This window comes from Lycorma delicatula, chromosome 4, assembly GCF_047948215.1.
Source record: "Lycorma delicatula isolate Av1 chromosome 4, ASM4794821v1, whole genome shotgun sequence".
NCBI lineage: Eukaryota > Metazoa > Arthropoda > Insecta > Hemiptera > Fulgoridae > Lycorma > Lycorma delicatula.
This window is the reverse complement of record NC_134458.1, coordinates 7,575,156-7,587,654: the sequence shown is the minus strand read 5'-3', so window position 1 is coordinate 7,587,654 and position 12,499 is coordinate 7,575,156. Positions and strand designations below refer to the sequence as shown.

The 12,499-nt window shown below is 34.8% G+C and overlaps 1 protein-coding gene across 1 annotated transcript in view; it reads right to left on the bottom strand.

Annotated features, from left to right (window-relative positions):
- The window catches only part of LOC142323080 (tetratricopeptide repeat protein 28), a 211,396-nt gene that overhangs the window by 113,432 nt on the left and 85,465 nt on the right, over nucleotides 1-12,499 (bottom strand). The gene's annotated exons all lie outside the window — the stretch shown is intronic.

Sequence of the window (12,499 nt, the reverse complement as noted above, 5' to 3'; positions counted from 1 at the left end):
TTCAATAACAGCCTTATCATGTTAATATTGTTATTTTTAATAAACTTCCTTCCATATTTCATTTAAAAGATCTTTCCACCAATTTATTTAAAATAAAATTAAAAGATTTTTTAAAAACTGACTGATCCATTTAAATTTTCTTGTACTTATTTTATTAATTAAGTATAAATATGGACTTTAACAACTTAGCTTTTTTTTCTTATAATTAACTGTGTATTTTGTGATGCTACTCTAATAAAAATTTTATCTAGTTTCCCTTGATCTGTTCAAGCAAATTCTGGGGCAGTTCCTTTTTAATTATGAAGTAACACACCATAGGATATTCAGCAACAAATAATATTTTTAATCTGTACAATCTAATTTAAAGGTAAGGAAATGTGGAAAAAAGTTTATTGTTTTTTTATTGACTTCAAAGCAGCTTTTTTAAGGTTAGGCAGGCAGGCATTGTTTTATAAATTGTATAATGTAGGTTTAAGTGATAAATTCATAACAGTTTTGATGAATTTATATAATCAAACCATTCGCATGGTGTAACAGAGACCTTAATCATTCCTTTCTCATCACTGCCTACTTTCTTTGTTATTTGCTCTGTTCATTAATAATCTTCATAATGAGATCAGGGAAGGTCTATGAACAGATAATATTAATATTAAGATTCTGCTATATGCAGATGGCTTGGTTCTTGCAATTGTTTCAAAATGTCTACAAAAGATGATAGGTAAGATCAAGGAGTACTGTGACAAGAGGGATTTAATCCCAAATCTAGAATCATTATGTGAGAGAAGAGTTTTGAACAGTAAGGAAAATTAACTGTACATAGTTTTACAGTAACCCACCAGGTTGGTCTAGCGGTGAATGCGTCTTCTGAAATCAGCTGATTTGGAAGTCGAGAGTTCCAGCATTCAAGTCCTAGTAAAAGCAGTTACTTTAATATGGATTTGAATACTAGATCGTGGATACCAGTGTTCTTTGGTGGTTGGGATTCAATTAACCATACATCTCAGGAATGGTAGAAGTGAGACTATTTACAGTCATACATATCATCCTCATTCATCCTCTGAAGTAATACCTGAACGGTGATTCTCGGAGGCTAAACAGGAAATAGAAAGAAATAGTTTTACAGTGGCAAGTGTAAAACTATTTCTTTTGTATAAAGTTGTAAACAGATAATTGTAAATAGAACAGATTAACTGTAAATAGATGCAAATATTTAGAAGTTATATTTACACCTTTGTTGATGTACCCATATTTACGATAAAAACTGACAGCCATGAAATTTGTTTTAATAAGCATCTGGAAGGGACTAATTTTAAGTAATACTCAGAAAATATGGCAATCTAACGCTGCAATCAAAACTGATATGAAGCGATATCTAGAACTACCAGAAGTCAAAAGGACTTGGAGAGTATTCAAAAATATTTTTTAAATTGTTTAGTCTACGCTAATACTACCCTATAATATCTGTTTACTTCGAAACAGATTTGTTATACTTTACTGGTAGATGTTTGTATTTGATCTCAGGTAGGACGGTATGGTTCAATATACTTCTTTTGGAACAGGATGAGTTGATGAAATACTTGAATGAGCTAGATTAGATAAAACTGTTGTGTAAAAATGACCACACTGTATAGAAGACAACTAGTCTGAACATTTGATTATTAGGCACATCCAATAGTCTTCTTGTAGTTTTATTTTTATTTTATTTTTCTTGGAGGGATGAAATAGTGCTTTATTTATCTTTTGTATTTAAAAGAAAAGTAACAGATTTTTTAAGTTATAAAGAATTATCTGCTTTGTTTCGTTTTTCTGGGAGAAGGAAAGGATATGGTTCTCCCTTTGTAGTTTTTCTTGGGGAAATGCATATGTATTTACCAACTTTTTTTTTTTTAACTTCTCTACTCCCCTGGGCCGGACCGACTTGATGGTATTACGCCACCCAGGGGAGTGTCCGTTACTCTAATAGGCCCTCCCCACCTACCGGCTATATACCGGCATGGCAGGTCAGGCCTATCAGTTGAGATTTTTTTTCCCTTTTTTAACTTAGTTAAGAAAACCTAACAGTCAACCCAAGGAGTCTTCAGCGGCTCATCGAAACCAGCACACCTCAGCATGCTGGCTCTCACCGCTGAGGCTGTCCACCCAAACCACAATCTAAAAACCCATATTCCTTTCATCTATAATTTTTTGTTTAAGAACTGACCTTATGAACTCTACAACCTTTCTCCAATTCTCTACCCTACTGAGCATATGATCTATTATCTCTCTCGGAGTCTTTCCGTCAATACCAGCATTGTATCTTAGCATTTGCCATTTTTGGCAATTCAGGAAAGTATGCTCTACATCGTCACGTTCGTTACAATACATGCACATAGGTTGATCTCTTTTGCCAACTTTGTGGAAGTATTCATTAAAGCACCCATGGCCAGTTAACAACTGTGTGACGTGGTAATCTATTTCTCCGTGGCGTCACCTGTCCATCTAACTATATCAGGGATCAAGGATCTGGTCCATCTGGCTACCCCAGCCTGCAGCCATCTTTCCTGCCATATATTTTTAATATCTTGTCTGACTTCATTATCCACACGTCCTAAAAACCTCTCAACCCTGTGTCTAGCAATGAGATCAATAGTGGGCACACCAGAAAGCACACAGAGGGCCACGAGACCGTTCTGTAAGCGGATGCTACTCCAAGCAATACCTTCCTGTGTATCTTTTTTAATTTGTCCTTGTTCCTGTTAATAGTCATAGCAGGCCACCATGCAGGAACCACATACAAAATCGATGAGACTACGGTTGTCACAAGTAGTCTCCTTTTCGATACCCTAGGAGCTGTGCTCTGTGCTTTGAAATAATAACGTTCAAGCTTTTAATCGTTTTCTCTGCGCTATGACAGACGTTCAACACATGTTCAGTGAAACAACAATTTCTTTGCAGAGTAACTCCCAAGTATCTCAATACCTGAACTTCAGCAATGTTATTACCTTCTATATATATATCCACTGGTTCCAACACCCTTCTACCGGTAAATTTGATATATTTGCACTTATCCACCGAGAGCTGTAGTCCTCTTGAATGCAGCCATCTACCAACTATTTCGAGTGCTGAATTTGCCTTATCTTTTACCTCATCAATTGTTTTGGCCTGAATGAGTACTGCCAAGTCGTCAGCGTAAGCCAAAAGCTGAACCCCTTCAGGGTATGTCTGCTGGAGGACTCCATCAAAGGCCAGGACCCATAACAGTGGACCGAGCACTGAGCCTTGTGGCACACCACTGCACATGCTAAAAAGTACCTCTTCTTCTTGTGCACTGACTGCACACCTTCAATCTCTGAGATACTCCTCTACCTGTCTCCACAAGTATGGACTAATTCCTTTCTCTACCAGTGCTGTATTTATATGTTTCCATGCGATGGATCCAAATGCATTCTTTACATCAAGAGAAACAAGTAGAGGAATACTTCTCGTCCGCCTAGTGCCGCTTCTAGCTTCATCAGCCCAGTTCACTACTCTGTTGATAGCATGTACGGTGGATCTACCTCTCCAAAAACCATATTGATTTGCACTAATTCCAGCACCCTCCTCCACCTCCTGCACAATGCGGCCAGCCAGCATTTTTTCGACAACCTTCCCCATCGTGTTGAGAAGGCTCAAAGGTCTGAAGGTCAGTTGTCCCCCATTACCTGTGTTCTTCGGCAAGAAGACAACCCTAGCCTCCTTCCAACACTCCGGGAAAGATTTATTAATCAGCCCGTGGCTGGCCACCTCAAGCATTTCCCATGGCGCTTTTTTAATAAGGCTCTTGATGATTGCCGCTGGAATCTTGTCCGGTCCTGGACTTTTCTTAACGGCCAACATGCCCCCAGCACATTGCAGCTCACTTAAGGCAAATCGTCTACTGTCACACTCAGTAGGGATACTCTCCTCAACCATCATGCGAGGAAAAAGACTGGGTATTTGTGCTTCGGTACATTCTTTTGTAAGAACGGGGAGACATCTTCCAAATCTTTTAGTAATAATTTTGTAGGCCATCCCCCATGGTTCGTTATCTAAATCAGCACATAACCTAGCTCAATGCTCTCTTTTTTCTCTCCTTATTGTTCTATTAAGGGCTCTTCTAGCATCAATGTATTTAATGGATGCTTCCTGATATCTCTGCCCACCTACTAGTCTGAGTCTTTGTTTGATGCGTCTTTTAGCTTGTAACGTCTGCCTTAGGTACGCTATCTCTCTTGTCCACCAATAAACCATATGCTTTTTGACTCCATTACGTGACTCCCTGTCCATTTCCTGCTTGATAACGTTAGACAATGCTTCTGGCGCAAGTTCTCCATCGTTGACAGTCTGGCAGCCACTCTGTTGGTTATCACGTCTATTTGATCAACGGAAAATCTAAGTACAGGAGTTTGATCATTACTCTTGAAACTAATGTCCTCTAGAATCAACATCGTGGCATAATGGTCGCTTGCTATGTCCTGCTGGAAGATCTCCCAGTTCCACTGTTGGCTCCTCCATCTGTTATCCAAAATTGCTAGGTCAAGAATGGAGGTGTGACCCCTGGCCTCAAAGGTTGGTGTATCATCATTTATGCAATGGCAACCAACGGTCTCCATAAGTTCAGTTAACAATTCTCCTCTTTTATTCATGCGTCGACCGCCGGTTGCCACCAATCTGCTGTTGAAATCACCAAGCATAATAATCTTTTTATCTGTGTTGTTAACTACATTTTGCAGCACATCAAGTGAACTGTTAAATACTCTACAATCAACATTAGGTGATATATATATACACCCACAATTAGCGCCATAGACGTCTCTACCGTCACTATGCCCTTGCCTCTGTAACTTAGTCTCCATGCAATTCTGTGGCTGATATCCTTAAAAGCTACGTCTCCCTCCGTGTCTGTCTGCCATCCGGATCTTGCAGCCTCATAGATATTCGGCTAACCAAAAAGTCAGCATTCTTTTCCGCAACTATTCTGGAGACTAGATTGTGAGACAGTGTACTCCTGTTGACGTTAGCCTGCAGTATTCTAAGCATTCTGGTTTTTAATACACTGCCAAGCCCCTGTTCTGTGTTCTTGACTATTACATGTAAGACATTTCTTAGGTTCCTGGCAGTTAGCTATCAGGTGCCTTTTTCCACCACAATTAAAGCAGAGGTTAGTTCTATGCGGGCCTTTACAATCCTGACGTCGATGGCCAGTGCCCCACCATCTAAAACATTTCTCCCCTTCTTCACGTATAAAAGCTCTACAATTTACCCAGCCTATTCGTAACCGTTGTTCTACCATTTTACAGGCTGCCTTGTAAGATGTAATCACCGTCACATTTTTGGTTTCAGCAAAACCTGGTCTTCTAGAAGAGATCTTAACCTCGTCAGTATCGCCAATCCTTGTAATTACGGCCAAAATCTCCTCCTCAGTGGTGTCGCTCTCGACATCCCTAATATGAACAGTCGTACACCAATCAGCTCTAGTCTTCAGATCCACTTTTAGATCCGCCACCTTATCTTTCAGTATACTCAAAAACTCTGCAGCACGTTTTGAGCCCTGTATTCTGACCAGAACCTCTTCGTTTTTTCCCTTTTTTAATGAGATTACATCTTTAACGTCGTCTCTACCTACAGCCGTCTTCATTGCTCCCAGGAGCTCTGCATATGTTTTGCCCTCAGACTTAACTACTATTGTCCTACTATCCTCCGCAGGTGGAGTAGCCTTCTTGATACGTATTTGTCCAGGCCTGACCTGCGTGGCAGCCCCATCAGTATGTAGGGTCAAAACTTTTATCGTGTCCTCTTTTTCCCTATTCAAGTACGATACAATCTTCTTCATATAATTGCCGATCTTATTGTTCGGCACTATATAGGACAAATTAGTAGTATTACTTGAGATTCTCCTCAGAGCTTTTAATATAATATACATTGTATTTTTGTCATCCATGTTAGAATCATAAAATATTCTATACTTGCTTCATCTCACCTCTGTTTGTTCACCCAATACAGATTGCTCGTCTTTTAAGATATCTCCAGCCTTGTATTTAGGTCTTCTGGACTCGTCGTCGTCAATCACATGGACTCTGCTGACGTTGCTCAAACTGCAGGTGTCACCTACCTCCGAAGGCAATTCAGTGACCAGATTTAATTTAGTCCTCAGTGTAAGTGTAGAAGATTATAATTTTTTTTTTTTCTCTGTAATAAAGTAATATTAATTTTATGTTGATATTATGGATAAATTTATTTTTGTTTATTGTATGTTTCAAATGATTGTATTCTGTTTACCTTTAAACACATTTATTATAATTATTATAGCAAAATATTTTTTAATTCAGAGGACCTAAAAACATTTAAAAATATGTACGAGGGGTAATTTTTTTTGCTACTTTTGAACCTAATTAATTACAAAATTTTGAACTTTTTAATTACTTTAACAATCAAAAAATAATAAAACCAGAAATAATTAAAATGAATCTGTTAATAAATAATTGAATGTATACTGTCAGGAATGGGAAGTCTGCCTTTACCAAAAAGACACCTCAGGCACTATCTGGGCTTTTTATAAAACAAAAACTAGTAGGAAAAAAGTCCTTGATCAGTTCCAGACACACAAGGTCATTACCCCAGTAATTTCTAAAGAAGAAGCAGCTGCCCTACCAGCTATCGGAAGATGCTAATATTGAACCAGATGGAACCAAAACTATTGATCCATTCTTGTGGCATTTGTTCAGGGAAGTAAGGAAGGGCAGGAAGAGATAGAGGACAACTAACCCACAGAATGACGACCCCTTGGTGGGGTTGATTGGATTAGTTTAACACTTTTCCCGGGACTTTGTTAACAATTAGTTAAATCTAACATTTTTAGTAAACTAAATTTTAATAATTTACATCAAATTAAAAATAATGATTTTAAATCTAATGGTTCCTTTTTTATGGTTTCAATAAATTAGACACATTTTTAATATTACTCACAGGATTTCCAAGCATGTGATATTAAACTGTACCTTCTTTAACGATTTGGTTCTGAAACACATAATCTCCAGGAATAGCATTATGAAAAATGAAAGGTGTAAAATAACCATAAAATGCCAACAGCTGAAGCCGTCAATGGGTGCCAGTTTAAATTTAATAAACTGGTTACCATTCCCATAGATCACCAAAGTTAAACATTGTTGGGTGCAGTTTCAACGTGTACTGTTTTTTATTTCTTAATGGTTAATGACCATAACAGTTGATGCCACTTAAAAAAAAGTACAATTCACAGAAATGATTAAAGATCTTTCATAAATAAAAAGTAAGTTATAATAAATATAACAACAACAATTAATAGCTATTTTGTACCTTGAAGCATGTACAATAAACAGATATTTTACCAGCTTGATGTCAGTATATAAAAAAATTATAAATTACAATAATTTAAAAAATCCTATTGTGTACATCATTAGTCATTTCAAAAGAATTTTAATAAATCCCTTTACTAAGGTCTAATCAGGTAGATACCACCTGATTTACAGTTTATTTCCATCCATATTGGTTATTGAACCCTGAACTCAGTATAATAAACAGCCAGTAGAGTTAACAGATATAATATTCTGGTCTTTACTGAATTACTAATTTTAAATGTAGTTGCAATCTTTTTTTTATAAATTGATTCCTTTGTACATTTATCTAAATATGTAACTAAAAAAGAAAACTAAAAATTTTCTGTTATCTATTTTATAGATCTATAACATATTTTAATAGTATTATTGTAATAAATTAGTGTTTTAATAGTGTTGACTGTATTTTTTAAATAATGTTAAAACTTATCTCATTCAGAATTACATATTTTATTTTTTCCAATAAAAAATGTGTTTTCCAGTTTCTTGATTGTTTAAAATCAATTAATTATTTTAAAAATAGAAACATAAAAGAGAATTTAATGTTAAGTTTTTAATATTTATGGCAGTTCCTTGCTATTAAATTTATAAAATAAGAGTTATGCTACAGGTGTCAAATCCATAAAAACAACACCATGAAACATCTAAACATATGAAAATTTGATTAGTTTAGTTTCTATGAAGTCAACCTGTATAAAAATCAATTTCTTAAATTTTGCCCATTATTTTTATTAATGCTACAGCCTATACCTCAGTTTAAGTACCATATTCGTAAAAATATGTGTTTGTGTGAAGCATTTTCTACTACTTGACTACTTGTCATTCAATGGTTTACACGCGTGCACACACACACATATATGATCAGTCAAAAGTAACAGACATTTCTTTCTAATATAATTTATGTATGGTTGGTCAAACTGATTCATAAAGTAGTATAACCAAAAACACAGGCATCATAGCTTTCGAGATCAATCAATGGAATATGAATGAATCATGTCATTGTGTGGAGTTTTTTTTACAAAAATTAAAAAAATTGCAACCCAAAGGCAATTTACTGTGTGTTTTAATAATCATAGTGCAAGTAGTTATAACTCACTTCTTTACAAGTAAAAATTCCATTCTTCTGGGCTGGTTTTGGATGACAAACCTCCCATAAGACACAAAACATGAGAACTCCTCAATACTGTTTGTGTGTAAGTATCAGTTCAACAGGATTTTCTAGATGCTCAGTTAAAAAATCACCTCAGGCCCCTAGATTTTCAGAGCTTAATATTAAGCATAAATTACATGATTTTTAAACTGCACCCGTACAAGACAGCAACCACACATGACGATATTAAGAATAACCACTTAGATTTTTGTAGAAATTCTTTTGAATTGAAAGATGTGATTTCAATATTTCTAAAATACATTTCATGAGTGATGGAACTCATTTTTACATTAAAATGAGTGATGGAACTCATTTTAATATTAAACGTAAATAAATAAACAAAACTATCAATCCTGAGTGATAACCAATGGCAAACCCATCAATAACCCTAAGGGGTGGAATTTCAGCATTTAAAATTGTAGGTTCATATTTCTTTGGATGATGAAGGGCAAGCATAACAGTTACAGCCGATCACTACTGTAAGAAGTTGGGGAATTAACCACGCTGCCTGACAGATCTTGTTTATTTTATATAACCTGTTTCAATTTTGGCAATATTTTCCAGCTAGCTTGCTCTCCAGATTTTTCAGCTGATGACTGTTTTCTATAAGGATATTTCAAAAGTAGAATTTTTTCAACAAACCTGGAATGAAAAACAAAATGAAAGAGAAAATCTGCCATGAAATTAACATCACACTGGATACTTCCTCAAAGTGTCATGGACTATTTTATACATAGTTTGTAATACATCAACATGAAAGGAGGACATTTAAAGCATACAATTTTTAAATCATAGCTAACAAAATCTCCCAAATTTGCTGTTCAAACTATATATATATATATCAGTGTAAAATAAAAAAAATCCCTTTCGCACACCGGAAGGCGGAGGTAGATTTCACTGGTGCTAAGTAGGGAATAAACAAATTTCCACCTTAAAGTTAAGAAAAACTTCTAATTTACTCAATACGACAATGGTTGCATGTGAAAAAAGTTTCACATGTTTAGCATACAACAAGCCCCATCTTCTTACAATTCCAGCAACATTTTGGTGATCCCTTGTCGTAAGGGTTGGTCATATCAAAAATTGTTTCACACAAAAGTTTTAGGTAATGTTTAGAGGACTAACGACCACTTTAAACTGATTTGTTACTGATCCTATTAAGGGAGGTATGATTTTTTGGTCTTCAAAACCCCATTTTTCCACACCCTGGGCCAATGGTTGGTGATATCAAAAGACTTTACTTAGATAAGTTTTAAGCCCTTATCCAAAGAATAGTAGGAACTTTGAACGAATGCGATATTTTACTTAATAAGAAAGTTATAGCAATATTTTGTTTTTTTCGAAAAAGCCCCCCCATTCCACCCTTCGTGGTCTGATTTTCCCATTAATGAACTCGACTGAGATTTTGGGTCATTATATTTTATGTATAAATTTGAAAGTGATTGGCGCAAAATTACAGCAGCTATTGTGTCCACAAGAAAGTGAAATATATATATATATATATATATAAACTTTTGAACTGATGATGGTTTGGGGTCTGGGGGATGTGAAACCCGAAGATATGTAGAAATTTTCTAGAAGTCGAATCATGGTACCTATTATAAAAGGTAGCTTTCTTATGAAATCTACCTAAAAAACCATTGTATTTTGAAATATGTCAGTTCTTTTTTGACTGACCATCTACGTAGCTTAAGATATGTATACCTAGGGCAAATTTGCTGCCCAAGGTTTTTTTGTTGGTGTATAGTCTGCTTCCTATTAATTGTTTTGTACAGATCAGATTTAAACTGAACATAATGTTTCATATGTTAACGTACAGTTGCACACATTGCTCTGGTAGTTGCTCCTTCAAGGAGCAAACTTATATATATATGTATATATATAGAAAGTGATAATTTTAAAGTAAGAGTTATCGGCATAAAAGTAAAAAGAAACTGATAATTTAAGAAATAAAAGTATAAAATAAGTCAATTAAATATAACATCAATTAAGTAAACTAGCAAAACAATACTGACAAAAGCTTTTTTACATAGTAGCATATTTAAAATATTTTAATAGGATTCAAAAAATAAAAATCATTAAAAACTATAATAAATTAATATATAATAATTAAAAATGTATATTGTAATCCTGAACCATCTACTTTTAACAAGCTTACAAAAAATTCTGATGAGACATACTAATTGTACTAAACTGAAAATGAACAAAATTTCAAAATGCTTATATTATCATTTACTATATTTTAAAAATATGTATGTTTATATTAAAATAACAAAAGCACAAAAGTAGCTGAAGTACAAAATTAACCTGGTCACCTACTGTAAAAAAGTCTATCTATAAATGCAAAAATAAGACACTACAACACAGTTATAAAACCGGAAGCCTCATATGCAGCAGAAACACTCTTCCACCTGAATGAAAAATCTTCTTTTTTTTTTGTCTTCAGTCATTTGACTGGTTTGATGCAGCTCTCCAAGATTCCCTAGCTAGTGCTAGTCGTTTCATTTCAGTATACCCTCTACATCCTACATCCCTAACAATTTGTTTTGCATATTCCAAACGTGGCCTGCCTACGCAATTTTTCCCTTCTACCTGTCCTTCCAATATTAAAGCTACTATTCCAGGATGCCTTAGTATGTGGCCTATAAGTCTGTCTCTTCTTTTAACTATATTATCCAAATGCTTCTTTCTTCATCTATTTGCCGCAATACCTCTTCATTTGTCACTTTATCCACCCATCTGATTTTTAACATTCTCCTATAGCACCACATTTCAAAAGCTTCTAATCTTTTCTTCTCAGATACTCCGATTGTCCAAGATTCACTTCCATATAAAAGCGACACTCCAAACATGCACTTTCAAAAATCTTTTCCTGACATTTAAATTAATTTTTGATGTAAACAAATTATATTTCTTACTGAAGGCTCGTTTAGCTTGTGCTATTCAGCATTTTATATCGCACCTGTTTCGTCCATCTTTAGTAATTCTACTTCCCAAATAACAAAATTCTTCTACCTCCATAATCTTTTCTCCTCCTATTTTCACATTCAGTGGTCCATCTTTGTTATTTCTACTACATTTCATTACTTTTGTTTTCTTCTTGTTTATTTTCATGCGATAGTTCTTGCGTAGGACTTCATCTATGCCGTTCATTGTTTCTTCTAAATCCTTTTTACTCTCGGCTAGAATTACTATATCATCAGCAAATCTTAGCATCTTTATCTTTTCACCTTGTACTGTTACTCCGAATCTAAATTGTTCTTGAAGAAAGAAGCATTTGGAAAAATATAGTTAAAAGAAGAGACAGACTTATAGGCCACATACTAAGGCATCCTGGAATAGTCGCTTTAATATTGGAAGGACAGGTAGAAGGGAAAAATTGTGTAGGCAGGCCACGTTTCGAATATGTAAAACAAATTGTTAGGGATGTAGAGGGTATACTGAAATGAAACGACTAGCACTAGATGGGGAATCTTGGAGAGCTGCATCAAACCAGTCAAATGACTGAAGACAAAAAAAAAATTATGTTTTGATTTCTTCTTTATAATCGTATGCTTCGTAAATCAAGAGAATTCATGTCGACATATAACATTCACGATTGTAAGATTAGTTAACATTAAGCTATTAATGGTTTTTCAATGAACAATCATAATAATATTTTTGACCAATTACACACATTATTTATTATACACCCCACGGATGAATCACTCTTGGAAATACAGTCCACTAAATGAATATTTTTAGGTTTTAGAATCAACACTGTTACAAGGAAAATTTTCATACAAAAAAAAAATGTTTAGTATAATAAGTACAAATAGAATTAGGGGAAAATTACTGAAAATATCTGTGCAGACTATAATGCTTTGCAGTGGTGAAACATGGACCACAGGAAGATTCAAAAGGAAAAAATAGTCTTTTAAAATGCTGTGTTTTGGGAGGATCTTGAAAAATAGGTAGTTAAGTACAAAATTAAGAAGCC